Source organism: Salmo salar, chromosome 10, assembly GCF_965601325.2.
Source record: "Salmo salar chromosome 10, fSalSal1, whole genome shotgun sequence".
NCBI lineage: Eukaryota > Metazoa > Chordata > Actinopteri > Salmoniformes > Salmonidae > Salmo > Salmo salar.
The window spans coordinates 61,835,001-61,850,000 of NC_138300.1; the positions used below are offsets into that span (position 1 = coordinate 61,835,001).

At 51.4% G+C, this 15,000-nt stretch overlaps 3 non-coding genes and 2 pseudogenes across 3 annotated transcripts in view; all 5 read right to left on the reverse strand.

Moving 5' to 3' along the window:
- Positions 1 to 3,835: 3,835 nt before the first annotated feature.
- LOC123735125 (U5 spliceosomal RNA) lies at positions 3,836 to 3,952 on the reverse strand. Its single transcript, XR_006765272.1, has one exon. It is a non-coding gene; the product is annotated as a U5 spliceosomal RNA (small nuclear RNA).
- Positions 3,953 to 4,682: 730 nt separating this feature from the next.
- LOC123735171 (uncharacterized) lies at positions 4,683 to 4,862 on the reverse strand (annotated as a pseudogene).
- A 2,315-nt stretch (positions 4,863 to 7,177) lies between these two features.
- Positions 7,178 to 7,294, reverse strand: LOC123735116 (U5 spliceosomal RNA). The gene has a single exon (XR_006765263.1). It is a non-coding gene; the product is annotated as a U5 spliceosomal RNA (small nuclear RNA).
- Positions 7,295 to 8,018: 724 nt separating this feature from the next.
- LOC123736240 (uncharacterized) lies at positions 8,019 to 8,195 on the reverse strand (annotated as a pseudogene).
- Positions 8,196 to 14,973: 6,778 nt separating this feature from the next.
- Positions 14,974 to 15,000, reverse strand: part of LOC123736251 (U5 spliceosomal RNA) — a 117-nt gene continuing 90 nt past the window's right edge. Inside the window, exon 1 of the small nuclear RNA XR_006766014.1 lies at positions 14,974 to 15,000. This exon is cut by the window's right edge and continues 90 nt beyond it. This is a non-coding gene — a small nuclear RNA (U5 spliceosomal RNA).

The following is a 15,000-nucleotide window of genomic DNA, read 5'->3' on the forward strand; positions in this document are numbered from 1 at the left end:
GGTTCCATCTGATCGAGCGACCCTCTACCCCGCACGTCTGATCCTCATGGACGACGTAGGGAAGGGCTGTGCGCAACCGGTCTGCTAAAACCTTTGCAAGTAGCTTGTAATCTACGCACAGCATGGTCAACGGCCGCCAGTTGCCAAGGTCAGTTGCTTCCCCCTTCTTATAAAGAAGTGACAGCACACCGACCGCCATTGATCCCCCCGGGACCCCCGTCTCAAGGATGGCCTTCAAGACTTCGAGGACCACTGGTCCAAGTATACCCCAAAACTTGAGGTAAAACTCGGCCGGCAGCCCATCCATCCCAGGCACCTTCCCTTTTCCCATCCTCCTGAGAGCACTCTCAACCTCCTCGAGGGAGATCTGAGCCTCCATCACATCTCTAATGTCCTCCGGCAATCGCCGGGACAAGTGTTCTAAAAACACATTTCCCTGCTCTACATCTATTACCCTCTCTTTAAATAAACCTCGGAAATGATCAGTTGTTACCCTGACCATTTCCTCCGGTTTTCTAACTATGCTACCATCTTCTTTCCTCACCCCATGCATTATCTTCCTACTCTGTCTGGCCCTAACCGACTTAAAGAACATAGCGGAACAAGTCTCATTATGTTCTAGAAAGCCATTATGCGCACGCTCCAGGAAAGCTCGAGCCTTCCGCTCCTGCAGCTCCCTGAGCTGCGCCTTCAGGTCAGTGGATCTCTCCCAGTCAATCGACCCGCCGAGGTTGCCTGCCTCGTACTCGAGTTCGAGCAACCTTTGGATACGATCCACCTCCCTCCTTTCCTCCCTTTTTTTCCTCTTACAATATCCTATTATAAAAGCCCTAATCCTTACCTTAACTAAATCCCACCACTCTAACACCCCCTCGCACATGGACCGGAGGCCTTCAAGCCCCCGAAAGAAACCAAAAAAGGTGTCAACGAAAGCTTGCTCCTCCAGCACATCCCGATCTAATTTCCAGTACCCCCTACCGAAGAGGCAGACTGGCGACCCCACCTGCAGGAGCACCCCGTCGTGATCTGAGAAGGACACAGGCAACAGCCGCCCAGACAACTGACCCAAAGACCTAGATAGGAAAATGTAGTCGAGCCTCCGCGCAACCCCCCGGGAGTTGCGCCATGTGGGACCAGCCATTGTCGGAGTAGAGTGCAGGCCTCCATCAACCAGACCATGGCAAGCCATTAGCCCGGTGATGGCGCCTGCACTACTATCTCCCCCTACCCCTAAATCTATATTAAAATCCCCCCCTATCACTAAGTGCCTATTTGTAACACACAGGGGCGTCAGACAGTCCACCATCTCCCTCCTGTCTGCCGCCACCTGTGGCCCATACACCACCACTAACCTATACCTACTATCCCTAAAAGTGACATCCACCCCCAACACCCTCCCCTGCATTACAACAAAAGATCCCTCCACCTTCACCTCCCTATTCCCAAACAAAATCCCCACCCCTGTAGAATGCACCCCACCTATACCCCAAACTGACTCCCCCTTATCCCACTCCCTACTAAACCTGATGACATCCCCTCCATCCCTCAGGTGAACCTCCTGTAAAAAACAAACATCAAAACCCACCCCTTCCAAAAAACTAAAAACCGCCCTCCTCTTAACAAAATCCCTTAAACCCCTTACATTTAAACTAAAAATATTAACAGAAAATGTCATTTAAAATTAAAATAAAAACCTTACATCAATGAAATGAAACCCCAAAATAACCAAAAAAACAGGAGACTCACCCGATGCTCCCCTGCTTCGTCTCATCCGGCGGGGACGTCTTCTCCTCTCCTGACGTCCCCCCGTCCTCCTCCATCTCTCCAACCCAGGATGCAGGTATGGTGTTAGGCCTTGGAGTGTCCCTGCATCCTGGGTTCCCCACCAACACCCTCCGTTCCTCTCTCCCTGTAGGCTGCTGGACTGAGGTCGAGAGCAGGGGACCCCATCTCCCCAAGCAGGAGTTGAGATCCCCCCTCAGACACCCAGCCCAGCGCCACGCCCTGGGAGTCACCCTCCACCAGCTGTTGAGGGGCTGAGGAAAACAGCGAGGACAAGGGCGTTCTTCCCTCCCCCATCCCACGCTTGGCCACCCCCTCCACACCCCCCTCCCTCTCACAGCATGCCGAGCCCCCCCTCCTTTTCCCTTTCTTCTTAGGCGTTGGAGGCAGCGGAGAGATCACCACTCCCCCTCTCCGCCAGCTCCTCCACCATTCCCCTCAACTCTTCAACGAGGGCGCTCGACATGCTGTCCCCCCACTCCCTCACTCCCTCCCTCCTCCTCCTCCCCGCTCCTTCTTCTGGCTCCCGTCCTCCGCTTCTCCCTCCATTTCCGTCACTGTCTCCGCTCCTCCACCTCCGCCTCCGCTCTCTCCACTGTTCCAGGCTTCTTCTCTGCTCCTTCACCTCCTTCCGCCTCCTTCCTCTCGCTCCTCTTCCCGTCCTGTCTTCTCCCCTGTGCCATTACTGTCTTCCGCATCCTTCCTTCTCCTCTTCTTCCCCCATCCCCCGCTCCGTCCCCTCCCAGCTGCAGACGCGTATGACCTCTGACGAGCCGGGCACTCACGCCACAGGTGTGCTGACGAGCCACACCCGTGGCAAGCCTTGGGCTCGTCACAGTCCCTCGCCTCGTGCTCTCCCGACCCACAGAACCTGCACTTCCTGGTGCTGCACGAGGCCAGGATATGACCGTAGGCCATACAACGCCTGCAGAACGGAGGCTGACGGGCATAAAACAACGTCCCCCTGTCAGCCCCCAGGGAGAACATCGCCGGGGGATGGAGGTAGCCACCCAATCCCTTCGGGTCCTCCCTGAGAAGGACCTGGAACCCTCTCCTTCCGTTCCAGAATCCCAGGGAGTCCCTGAGGTGCCTCGCTGAGGAGACGTTGTCCATCGTACCTCCCCAGAAAGGCCCTCACCTCCTCATCCTTCACATGCGGATTGTACATATTTACTGGTGACCACCCTGAAATTGTTCTTAGCCAGGCTGGTCACCTCGTAATGGCACAGGGGTTTCTCTTTCCCAAGCTCTCTCACCTTCTTCAACACTTCTTCGTGCTTCTCCTCCTTGTGCAGCGTCACATCGTACGCTCCCTCCATTGGATTCGCTTGGAGGCATAGCACGTCCTTCACCTCCAACTTCAGGATCCCCATAAGAATGGTTCTCCCAAAAGTCTCTCTTTCAAATTGCTCCATCTCTTTGTTCCTCCAAGCGAATCGCACTGTGTTCGCCAAACCGGTTCCTGGCATCCCCTTGCTGGAAGAGTTGCGTGCCATTTCCACCCTGGCAATGACACTCTTCTCAATCAAAAACAAAATAAACTCTCTTTTTTAAAGAAGCCAAAAAAAAATCCGGGACTGAGATGAAAAAAAGGATTTTCCCACTCAAAAATGTTACCGCTCTCCGTCTTCGACCTTCTGACTCAGCGAGCTCTGGGGCACCTCGGTACCAAGCTTGATCTGAGCCAAAAGGCCGAGAAGCGATAACCCACAAATTGACCCCTGCACCCGCCGGGCCCCCGGGGGCCTCGGCAGACCTCATCGGTTTGGCAAAAGTTGGCTCCTCCTCACCCAACGCTTCCCTGGTGACAGGCGGGTGTGTTTTTTTTTAAAAGTCGCTAATGCGTCGTTAGGTCACTAGCTCTTTAATCCTAGTGCGACTATTTGTTCAATGCCCGGCAAATACACCAGTCATCGTCGGGCTTGAACTCAATTGCCCGAGCGACTACTTTGAGTGGAAAAAATACGCCGGTCGGTCAGCCGGCTTCAAGTCAAACGCCTGAGCAAAAAGTCTCGGCGTCATCTCTGTCAATTTCTCTTGAAACAAGATACCGGGCTCTGCCAGAAGCAAAGCCCTTCCAAAAATACGTTGAACTCGTAAGTGTTCCTCTCCACGGAAGTCTTTAGTAAAAGGCGAAAGGCTTGTGCGTAATGAAGAGAAACCAGAGTCGTATGGAAGTCAGAGGTCGGGGCCCGAGACACACACGGTGCACTCTAGGCCGGGTCCCCGCGGGTGGTCCCCGAACCCACTCTTCCAAGTTTTCGAGGGCTGTGGGTAAAAAGTCACAGACAGACAGACAGACAGACAGACAGACAGACAGACAGACAGACAGACAGACAGACAGACAGACAGACAATCCTGGTGAAGTGATTGTATTTTTGGGGGGGGCTCAAAAACACACACACACACAATCCTGGTGAAGTGATTGTATTTTTTGGGGGGGGCTCAAAAACACACACACACACACACACACACACACACACACACACACACACACACACACACACACACACACACACAATCCTGGTGAAGTGATTGTATTTTTTGGGGGGGGCTCAAAAACACACACACACACACACACACACACACACACACACACACACACACACACACACACACACAAACAATCCTGGTGAAGTGATTGTATTTTTTGGGGGGGGCTCAAAAACACACACACACACACACACACACACACACACACACACTCCTGGCCAATGTATTTTTATTTTTTATTTATTTTTTTTTTTTTAAGTAAAATGGCGGGAAAACGGGGGACCCCCATGAAGGGGGCTTCGCACTTGTTTCAGTTTGGATGATTCTTCTTTTTTCATTCCTTCTCTTCTTCTGCTAGCTGTTTTACATAGATTTGGTGTATTTCTTTTTCCTTGACAATGGGAGAAAAGTGTTGCACCATTCCCGGAGGTACTGCAATACCGGGTCGATGCGTGGAGCGGACGGAGCAAGCCCCATTTCCGACTCCCTGTTCGAAAAATCCATTTAATATGTAGTCCCCCGATGGGGGACGTATCAGATATTAAACTGATAAGAACAGATTTTTTTTTTTTTTTTACAAAATATATTTATTACTTTCTATGCCGTTCAATACAAAACCATATATTCCAATCAAAATCATAACTAGGCATTTATAATAATTACACAAACCAAAACCCTTAAACAAAGACCCAGGAAAACATCTTCCCTCCCCTTCTCACCTACAAACCAAACCCATACTAACAACAAAAAAATCCAAATAAACTCACCCCATCCTCCCGACCGACGGGGACGCCTCCTCCACTCCTGACGCTCCGCCGTCGGCCACCATCCCCTCTCCCCTGGATACAGAATCAGTGCCCGGCACAAGCGAACACTCTGTCTTGTGCCCCCCACTTAAATCTATCACCCCGCCCTCCTCCTGACTCTGGCCCGAGCACCCCATGCCCTCAAACAAAAAATTACCACCTTCCTCCGTCCCCCAACCCTGGGCAATGCCTGGAAGGTCCAGCTCAGCCAGGGGTGTAAAAGAGCATGAAGAGGAGGGAGCCCATGAGGGCCCCGCATCCTCTCCCCCCTGCCCTACCCCCCCCTTACCAGCCTTCCTCCTCCTGCTGTCCTTACGCTCCCACTTTTTAGGTCTTTTTATCGGTGGAGGGCGCAGCCAGGGAACATCCCTATCTGCGTCCGTCAGCCCCCCCACCGCGTCATTCACCGTGTCCGTCAGCCCCCCTACCATCTCCCTCAGCTCCTCTACTCGTGATCTTACCTCTTTACTGTCCCCCCACTCCTTTACTCCCTCTCCTTCTGGTCCCGCCACCACTGCCTTCTCTGTCTCCTCTCTTTCTCTCTCTTTCTCTTCCTCCGCCGTCTTCCCTGTCTCCTCCCTCTCTATTGCCTTCTCCGTCCCCTTCTTCTCCACCACCGTCTTCTCCAGCCCCTCCACCCTCCTGTCTCTTTCCTCCTCCTGCTCCTCCTCTCCTTCAGCCTTCCGTCCTTCTGGTTCCACCAAGTCCATTTCTTTCTTTCTCTCTTCTCCCGCTGCCGCTCTTTCCTTCTCCTCCCGCACTGTGTCCTTTTCCTCCGTGCCTTTTCTTTCCTCTTGTCCCTCTCCTCTTCTTCCCCCATCCTCCGCTCTCGCTCCCCCCCCTGCTGCAGACGCGTATGACCTCTGACGCGCCGGGCATCCACGCCACAGGTGCGTCAGCATGCCACACCCGTGACATGCCTTCGGCGCGTCACAGTTCCTCGCCTCGTGCTCGGCAGATCCACAATACCTGCATTTCTTTATGCTGCACGAGGCGAGGATATGACCATAGGCCATACAGCGCCTGCAGAACGGGGGCTGACGTGCATAGTACAACGTCCCCCTGTCAGCCCCCAGGGAGAACATCGCCGGAGGATGGAGGTAGCCTCCCAGGCCCCCTGGGTCTTCTCTAAGAAGGGCCTGATACCCTCTCTTCCCAGTCCAAAACCCTAGTGAGTCCTTGAGGAGCCTTCCTGAGGAGATGTTGTCCATATATCTCCCCAGGAAAGTCCTCACCTCTTCTTCCTTCACGTGAGGGTTATACATAGTGACCGTCACAAACCTAAAATTGGTCTTTGCCAAGCTCTTCACCGCATAGTGACACATAGGTCGTACGTCCACTAAATCCCTCACCTTCCGCATCGTCTCCTCATGCTGCTTCTCCGTATGGAACGTAACATCATACGCGCCCTCTAATGGATTGTCCTGGAGGCATAAAACGTCCTTTACCCCAAGCTTGAGCAAACCCATCAGGATGGTTCTCCCGAACGTTTCCCTCCCGAATTGCTCCACCTCCTTATCCTTCCACGCAAATCTTGCCGTGTTGGCCAGTCCGACCCCCGGAACAGTCCTGTTCGGGATATTCTCCTCCATGTTCTTCGGTAAAGAAAACAACTCTCTTCAAAAAAGAAGCCGCACAAAAACAAAAAAACTTTCCTCCCTCCGGGCTTCCTTCGACCTTTTGGCTCAGCGGGCTTTGGGGCACCTCGGTACCAAGCTTGATCTGAGCCAAAAGGCCGAGAAGCGATAACCCACAAATTGACCCCTGCACCCGCCGGGCCCCCGGGGGCCTCGGCAGACCTCATCGGTTTGGCAAAAGTTGGCTCCTCCTCACCCAACGCTTCCCTGGTGACAGGCGGGTGTGTTTTTTTTTAAAAGTCGCTAATGCGTCGTTAGGTCACTAGCTCTTTAATCCTAGTGCGACTATTTGTTCAATGCCCGGCAAATACACCAGTCATCGTCGGGCTTGAACTCAATTGCCCGAGCGACTACTTTGAGTGGAAAAAATACGCCGGTCGGTCAGCCGGCTTCAAGTCAAACGCCTGAGCAAAAAGTCTCGGCGTCATCTCTGTCAATTTCTCTTGAAACAAGATACCGGGCTCTGCCAGAAGCAAAGCCCTTCCAAAAATACGTTGAACTCGTAAGTGTTCCTCTCCACGGAAGTCTTTAGTAAAAGGCGAAAGGCTTGTGCGTAATGAAGAGAAACCAGAGTCGTATGGAAGTCAGAGGTCGGGGCCCGAGACACACACGGTGCACTCTAGGCCGGGTCCCCGCGGGTGGTCCCCGAACCCACTCTTCCAAGTTTTCGAGGGCTGTGGGTAAAAAGTCACAGACAGACAGACAGACAGACAGACAGACAGACAGACAGACAGACAGACAGACAGACAGACAGACAGACAATCCTGGTGAAGTGATTGTATTTTTGGGGGGGGCTCAAAAACACACACACACACAATCCTGGTGAAGTGATTGTATTTTTTGGGGGGGGCTCAAAAACACACACACACACACACACACACACACACACACACACACACACACACACACACACACACACACACACAATCCTGGTGAAGTGATTGTATTTTTTGGGGGGGGCTCAAAAACACACACACACACACACACACACACACACACACACACACACACACACACACACACACAAACAATCCTGGTGAAGTGATTGTATTTTTTGGGGGGGGCTCAAAAACACACACACACACACACACACACACACACACACTCCTGGCCAATGTATTTTTTTTTTTTTTTTTTTTTTTTTTTTTAAAGTAAAATGGCGGGAAAACGGGGGACCCCCATGAAGGGGGCTTCGCACTTGTTTCAGTTTGGATGATTCTTCTTTTTTCATTCCTTCTCTTCTTCTGCTAGCTGTTTTACATAGATTTGGTGTATTTCTTTTTCCTTGACAATGGGAGAAAAGTGTTGCACCATTCCCGGAGGTACTGCAATACCGGGTCGATGCGTGGAGCGGACGGAGCAAGCCCCATTTCCGACTCCCTGTTCGAAAAATCCATTTAATATGTAGTCCCCCGATGGGGGACGTATCAGATATTAAACTGATAAGAACAGATTTTTTTTCTTTTGGAAAAGTTTTATTGTCACAGTTCCTTTAAAAACAGCTCATATTTATATTTTTACATCATTTATACACAAACAAACAGCATGGAGGCATAAAACACAGCATTTGAATTACATTTGAATTTGTTAAAAAGTACATGTTGTTTACACCAATAAAAACAACCATTAATGAAAGTACTTTTCATTGTATAAAACATCAAATCTGTAAAAGCCATTTAAAATGTGTACAAATGATTTAAAAAGGAAAACATTTTTAAGACATAAAAAATGTATTTAAAAAGTCACTTGTTAAAAGGCTGTCTTCGGTCCCTTGTACAGGAGCGGGGTGAGTCCTTATCAAACTTGCCTCCTCCTGCTCTTCCGAATCGATCACCGTCCCGTCCTTCGGGGCCCAGAGGAGATACCTCCCCTAGGTGCATCGCCCTAGGCGCCGCAGCGCTGTCAGGCCGTGGCCGCAGGGACCTTGGGTGTTGTGGGGGACCCTTCGCCTGGGGTCGAGGCCCCCTTCCTTCTGTACCACCCCAGGGCTTCTGTGGCTACCATGGCCACTGCCTGGGGGGTGGTGTTGACCTGTTTCGCTACCAGCAGGTTGCGGGAGGACCACAGTGCTGCCTTCAGACACGTGAGGGTGGGCCAGAGCTTGGTGAAGGCCTTTGGTGGAATAGGCCTTCGGCCCACCCCATACAGCACGAGCTGGGGCGTTAGGTCCTCCCCTGCTGGCAGACACGGGGAGATCAGGGGGCCTACTTCCTTCCACAGGTCCCTGGCGGCTCTGCACTCCCAGAGCAAGTGCCTCACCGACTCCTCTTGGCCACAGCCTGGTCGGGGGCACGCGGATGTCCTCGCCATGCCCCGGGAGTGCATGACGGCCCTGACCGGGAGGATCTCATGGGCGACCATCCAGGACAGGTCCCGGTGCTGATTCAGGAGAGCAGGATGGGCCACATTACGCCAAACCGTTGTGGGCTCGCCTATAGCAAGCCCGCGCACTGGACACACTGGTTCCCGATCCTGCACAAGAGAGAGAAGAGAGCGATGTTTAGTTAAAACTGTGACTGCTTCTTTTTCCAATTTAAAATGTCTTAAAAACTTCTGGAGCTGGGCGTAGTGTGTGGGAAGCAGGAAAGAGACTGGGGCTCGCAGGTCGACTGGGATCAGCCTCAGAGACCTGAGGTAAGATCCCAGCCAGAACCTTGCGAGGGCCTGGGTCTTATTGGTGGCCGGGGAGGTGGCAAGAGTAAGATGTAACGCTGTGTAGCGGCTGCCCAGGAACAAGTAGAGGTCAGGCAAGCCTTTCCCCCCCTTGGACCTGGGCCTCTTGACCACCTCCCTCCTCAGCCTCTCCCACTTGCTCCCCCACAAGAAGTAAAACAGCATCCGCTCCAGGGCTAAAAGAGTTCTCCTAGGGGGGATAAAAACAGAACTGATTAATAAAAGCACAGGTAAAATCACTGCTTTAATGATTAAAACCTTGCCCTCAAAAGTCAGCTGTCGTAGTCCCCAAAATCCCAGTCTCTGTCTTACTGTCCCCAGGATCCCACTCCAATTACCTCTCCCTCCTCCCTCCCTGTCAAACTTTACCCCGAGTACCCTTATGTCCGTCGTTTTCACAGTCAGTGGTAGTCTGGTCAAGTCTGGGTCTGCCCACGGTCCGAAAAATTGGGCCTCTGTCTTGTCTCTGTTCAGTCTCGCCCCAGAGGCTCGTCCGTACCAGTCAGTCCTGTCCAGGGTCCTGTCGACGGATAAAAGGTCGGTGCATAAAATATTGACGTCGTCCATGTAAAAAACGCACTTGGCGGTCATCCCCCCACTCCCCGGGATACCCACCCCACTGATCCGTTGGTCCCTTCTCAAGACCTGTGCCAGTGGTTCAATGCCGGCCACAAACAGAAGGGGAGATAAAGGACAGCCCTGACGGACGCCGCAGTGTACTCCCACTGCTTTTGACAGATGCCCATTTACAAGGATTTTGCTGGTGATATCCCCGTACAGCAGTCCCACCCAAGCTAAAAACCTGTCCGGGAAACCCATTTTTTGCAGTACCTTAAAGAGGTACTGGTGCGAGACCCGATCAAAGGCTTTTTCAAAATCTAAATTTAGGACTACAAGCCGCATGTTTCTGTCTCTCGCATAACAGATGGCATCTCGGATCAGTATCAGGCTGTCCGTGATCTTCCTTCCGGGAATGGCACAGGTTTGATCCGGGTGGATCACCTCCCCTAAGACAGAAGACATTCTGAGTGTTAAAACCTTGGTAAAAAGTTTACAATCAAAATTTAAAAGGGTTATCGGTCTCCAGTTCTTCAGGTCCGTCCTGTCGTTTTTCTTATATAAAAGAGTCACGATCCCCACTCTAAAACTGTCAGGTAGTCTGTCGAGGTATTCAAAGTCAGTAAAAACAGTCAGAAGTTCATCGGCTAAAACATCCCAAAAGGTCAGATAAAACTCCAAAGGGAGGCCGTCCTCCCCCGGTGATTTACCCCTCTTAAAATGTTTCAGTCCTTGGTCAATTTCTGTCCTCGTCAAGTCTTTTGTCAGGTCGTCTGTGTTGGGTAAAATCTTGTCAATGTATGTTAAAACGTCCCCCATGGTTTCCTCACATACAACTTTTTCCCCAAACAGTTCCCCATAAAAATCCTCGACTACTTCTTTCATTCCCTCTGTGTCTGTTTTTAAAAACCCATCTTTATTTTTTAAACCTGTCATTGTCCTACCCTTACTAACTATTTTCTTAAAAAAGTACCTTGTACACTTCTCCCCCTCTTCTAATTCCCTCTCCTTACTTCTTAAAATAACCCCCTTACTTTTCTGTTCAGCTAAAAGTGCCATTTCCTTTTTTACTTCTTTAATTTCATAGTTAAAATCAAAGCCCTGTTGGCCAAGGTTAAAATATCTTTCCAGTCGCTTTTGCAGTCCCACCATGCGTCTATCTTTTTCTTTGCTTTTCTTCTTTCCTATCTCTCTAAAGAAAGTCCTCGTCCTACCCTTCACCATTTCCCACCATTGTGCTCGTGTGTCAAAGAAGTCCTGTAGCGTCTGCCACTGGCTGAACTGCTCCCTGTACTGGCTAACTACTCTATCATCTTCTAAAAGGGAACAGTTCAATTTCCAGGGCCCTCTTCCCACAGTCACACCCGAAGTTAGTGAAAGGGTGCACGTCAGCATTACGTGATCTGAGAAAAAGGCAGGGGTTATTCTAGCATCAGTTGGGGGGCAGTCCCGGGTAAACAGATAGTCAATGCGAGAGGCTCTGGTGCCGTCACCACTGGTCCAGGTGAAGCCCTCCTCTCTTGGATGCAGGGTTTTAAAACAATCAGTCAGTTTAAAATCCCTGCACAGCCCTTGCAATAAAACACTTGACCTATCTACCTTAAAATCCTCTCCCGCCCCTCTCCTGTCTGCTCTATTTAAAACACAATTAAAATCCCCACCCACCACTAGAGGATCCCTCCCTAGCATGTGGGACTGCAAGTCTTCTAAAAGTGCGCACCGGTCATGTTTATCGTTAAAACCATACACATTTAGCATGTTAAAATCCCTCCCCATAAAAGTACAATTGGCTAAAAGAGCGCGCCCACCTACCACCACCGTGCTCCCCCTCACCACCACATGTGGGGTCTTGATTAAAATGGCAACACCGTCATTTTTATTAAAATTTGAGCCACTCCAAATGGAGGGCCCATGCTGCCACTTGTCCTCCCATTTCCTATAAGAGGATAAAAAGGGTAGACCACACTCCTGTAATAAAAACACATCTGAATTAAACCTTTCTAAAAAGGATAAAACCGACTGTGCTCTTATTTCTGTTTTTATACTTCTCACATTTATAGTGGTGATGTTAAAAGCCATAAAAAGGTGAGTAAAAACAGTGCTAAATGAAAAGGCATTTAAACAGTTGAAAGGAGGTTATTTTTCTGGTACTTCCTCTCTCTCCCGCCGGGGTAACGGGGGATGGCAGGGAGAGGAGGTTAAAACCGGACTTAAAAAGGAGATTGTGTTGGGGGAGTTGGGGGGGAAGGTTCTGGGTTCTTCCTCCCCCTGGGAGCTCTCCCATTCCACCTTGCCCTTTTTCTCATCGCCTTGTTCGGGGTCGGAGAGCTCCTCCGCATTTCTTTTTCGTGGGGGGAGGTGTTCCTCCAGAATCTCCACCCCCTCTCCCATATCTCTTTCCGACACAGTCTCCATACTGTCTGACCCACTTGGGGAGTTCTCACTCAAGATCTCTCCGGGGCCGTCTTTCTCGGCCCTTTCTCCTTCAGGGGTCACATTAATCTGGGGCAGGGGGATTGGGGGGGGGGGGGGGTTGTCCTCTCCTCCCACTTTTTCCACCACTGCACCTTCCGCGCCCTCCACTACCACCGGCTCCACCACTACATTCTCAACCACCACCGGCTCCACCACCACCTCCTCGGCAACTGCCGTTCCCTCCCCTTGGCGCTCAGAAGTCCGGTCCGCGGCCGCCGTCTCCCTCTCCCTCCTTTCGGCCCTGACCTTATTGGCCCAGGAGAAGGGGCAGCCGCGGATGAGGTGGGACCGCTCGCCACAGAGGTTGCACGACCTTCCGTTCGTGCACTCCTCGTAGCGGTGGCCCACCTCCCGGCACTTCATGCAGACGACCTTTTTACAGGCCTCTGCCAGGTGGCCATGTTCACCACACTTACGGCACAGCTTGGGCTGGTCCTGGTAGTGAACATGGCCTCTATTCTCTCCGAGGACTATGGTGGATGGGATGGCTTTCAACCCACCATAGCCCCCAGGATCCTCCCTCTGCTGGACAGTCACCCTCCAGGCCCCTGTCCAGATCCCATCGGGATCCTTCACCTGGACCAAGGGCCCCTTCACGTTGCAGTACCTGCCCAGCCATACTGCAACGTCCTCCGGCTGTACGGTTTCATTGTACATACGGATAATAACGGTTTTAATGCTATTATCCGTCAGCTTGGTCACCTCAAACATGGCTGTGAGGGACCCCTGGATGTTCAGGGAGTTCTGGAGTTGCCCCCAGAACTCCCGCAGGAAGCTGGCGTTGGCAAAACTGACATCGAAGCCCTTCCCATAGGGAAGGGCTAAGATGCAGTTTACCTGCGCGGGATGGAAACCGAGCTCTTTCTGGAGGAATTTTCTGGAGAAATCCAATCGGGATAACTCCATTATTTTCCCTCCCTTCTCCTTTAAGAGGAGGCGCACTGCATGGTGCCTCCTCATGCCAACCTGTGCTGCTGACATGATGGAGGCCCACTCCCTTTACAGCCCAACACCGGTGAAAAAGGGGGGGAGGGGAAGGGAAAAAAGGGAGGGAAAGGAAGGGGGGGGGGGGAGAGGGGGTTGGGTGTGGGGGTTGGGAAGAAGGAAAGGGGTGTAAGACACCCGAGGAAGCTGGCAGGCTCGGCCAGACTAAGCTAACCGGGCCTACCAGCACCACGGGACACACAACAACCTATCTAGCACAGCACCAAACTAATCTTATTAACAATGGGAAGGAACACTAGGAGGGGAATTTTTTGTTTTATATTTTCCACAAGAGGGAGAGGCACAAAAGGGAGAGACAAAAATTAAACCACACAACCAAACTAAGGCTAGAAAGCTAGCAGGCCCCGCCAGCAGGCCAGGCTAAGCCTACCAGCTGGCAGGCCCACCAGCCAAGAGGCCTTACAACAAAAACAAACACGGCGCACCAACCAAAAGGGAAGACAAACTAGGGGGTAAGACTAACAATGCACAAGACTAACAAAACAAATTAATTAAAGTAAAAGGGGAACAAGGGGGGTAAGGGAGAAAAAAGGACACACTGACTAACAAACACCTGCCCAAACTTGAGGGACACGAAGGCTAGCAGGCCTCACCAGCAGGCCAGGCTATGCTAACCAGCTAGCAGGCTAGCCAGCAAAAGGTCCCTCAGTTGGCAACACAAATAACAAGAAACAGAAAAAAACTAAGGATACAAAGGGGATGGGGGTAAAGAAAAAAAACAGTCAAACAATGCCTGCCACGCCTAAGGGGCAGGCTAGCAGGCCAAGCTAAAGCTAGCAGGCCGACAAGCCAGAAAGCCACCCCAGCTAGCAGACAACACACAACTGAAGACAATGGGAGGAGCTAAGGAGGGGACTATAGGATACACAGGGGAGGAGAGATGCAAAACAGGACAAGCAGGGGAAAAACACAAATAAATTAAATAACTAAGGAAAAAAGACCAGAGGGCCTTTAAACTCACCCTACAGGTGCTGGTGCACCTGTAGTCCACCACCAAAACCACCACCTAACCCAGGACAAAGAATAAACAAGGGTGAGACAAAAAAAAACAACAATAATGACAATAAATAATGATTTGACAAAAATAAATAGCACAATTTCCCGGGCGCCCTCCGGCCTACGATCGCTTCTCTGATCAAGTGCAGCACTGACAAGGTAACTACACTTGATCTGAGCCAAAAGGCCGAGAAGCGATAACCCACAAATTGACCCCTGCACCCGCCGGGCCCCCGGGGGCCTCGGCAGACCTCATCGGTTTGGCAAAAGTTGGCTCCTCCTCACCCAACGCTTCCCTGGTGACAGGCGGGTGTGTTTTTTTTTAAAAGTCGCTAATGCGTCGTTAGGTCACTAGCTCTTTAATCCTAGTGCGACTATTTGTTCAATGCCCGGCAAATACACCAGTCATCGTCGGGCTTGAACTCAATTGCCCGAGCGACTACTTTGAGTGGAAAAAATACGCCGGTCGGTCAGCCGGCTTCAAGTCAAACGCCTGAGCAAAAAGTCTCGGCGTCATCTCTGTCAATTTCTCTTGAAACAAGATACCGGGCTCTGCCAGAAGCAAAGCCCTTCCA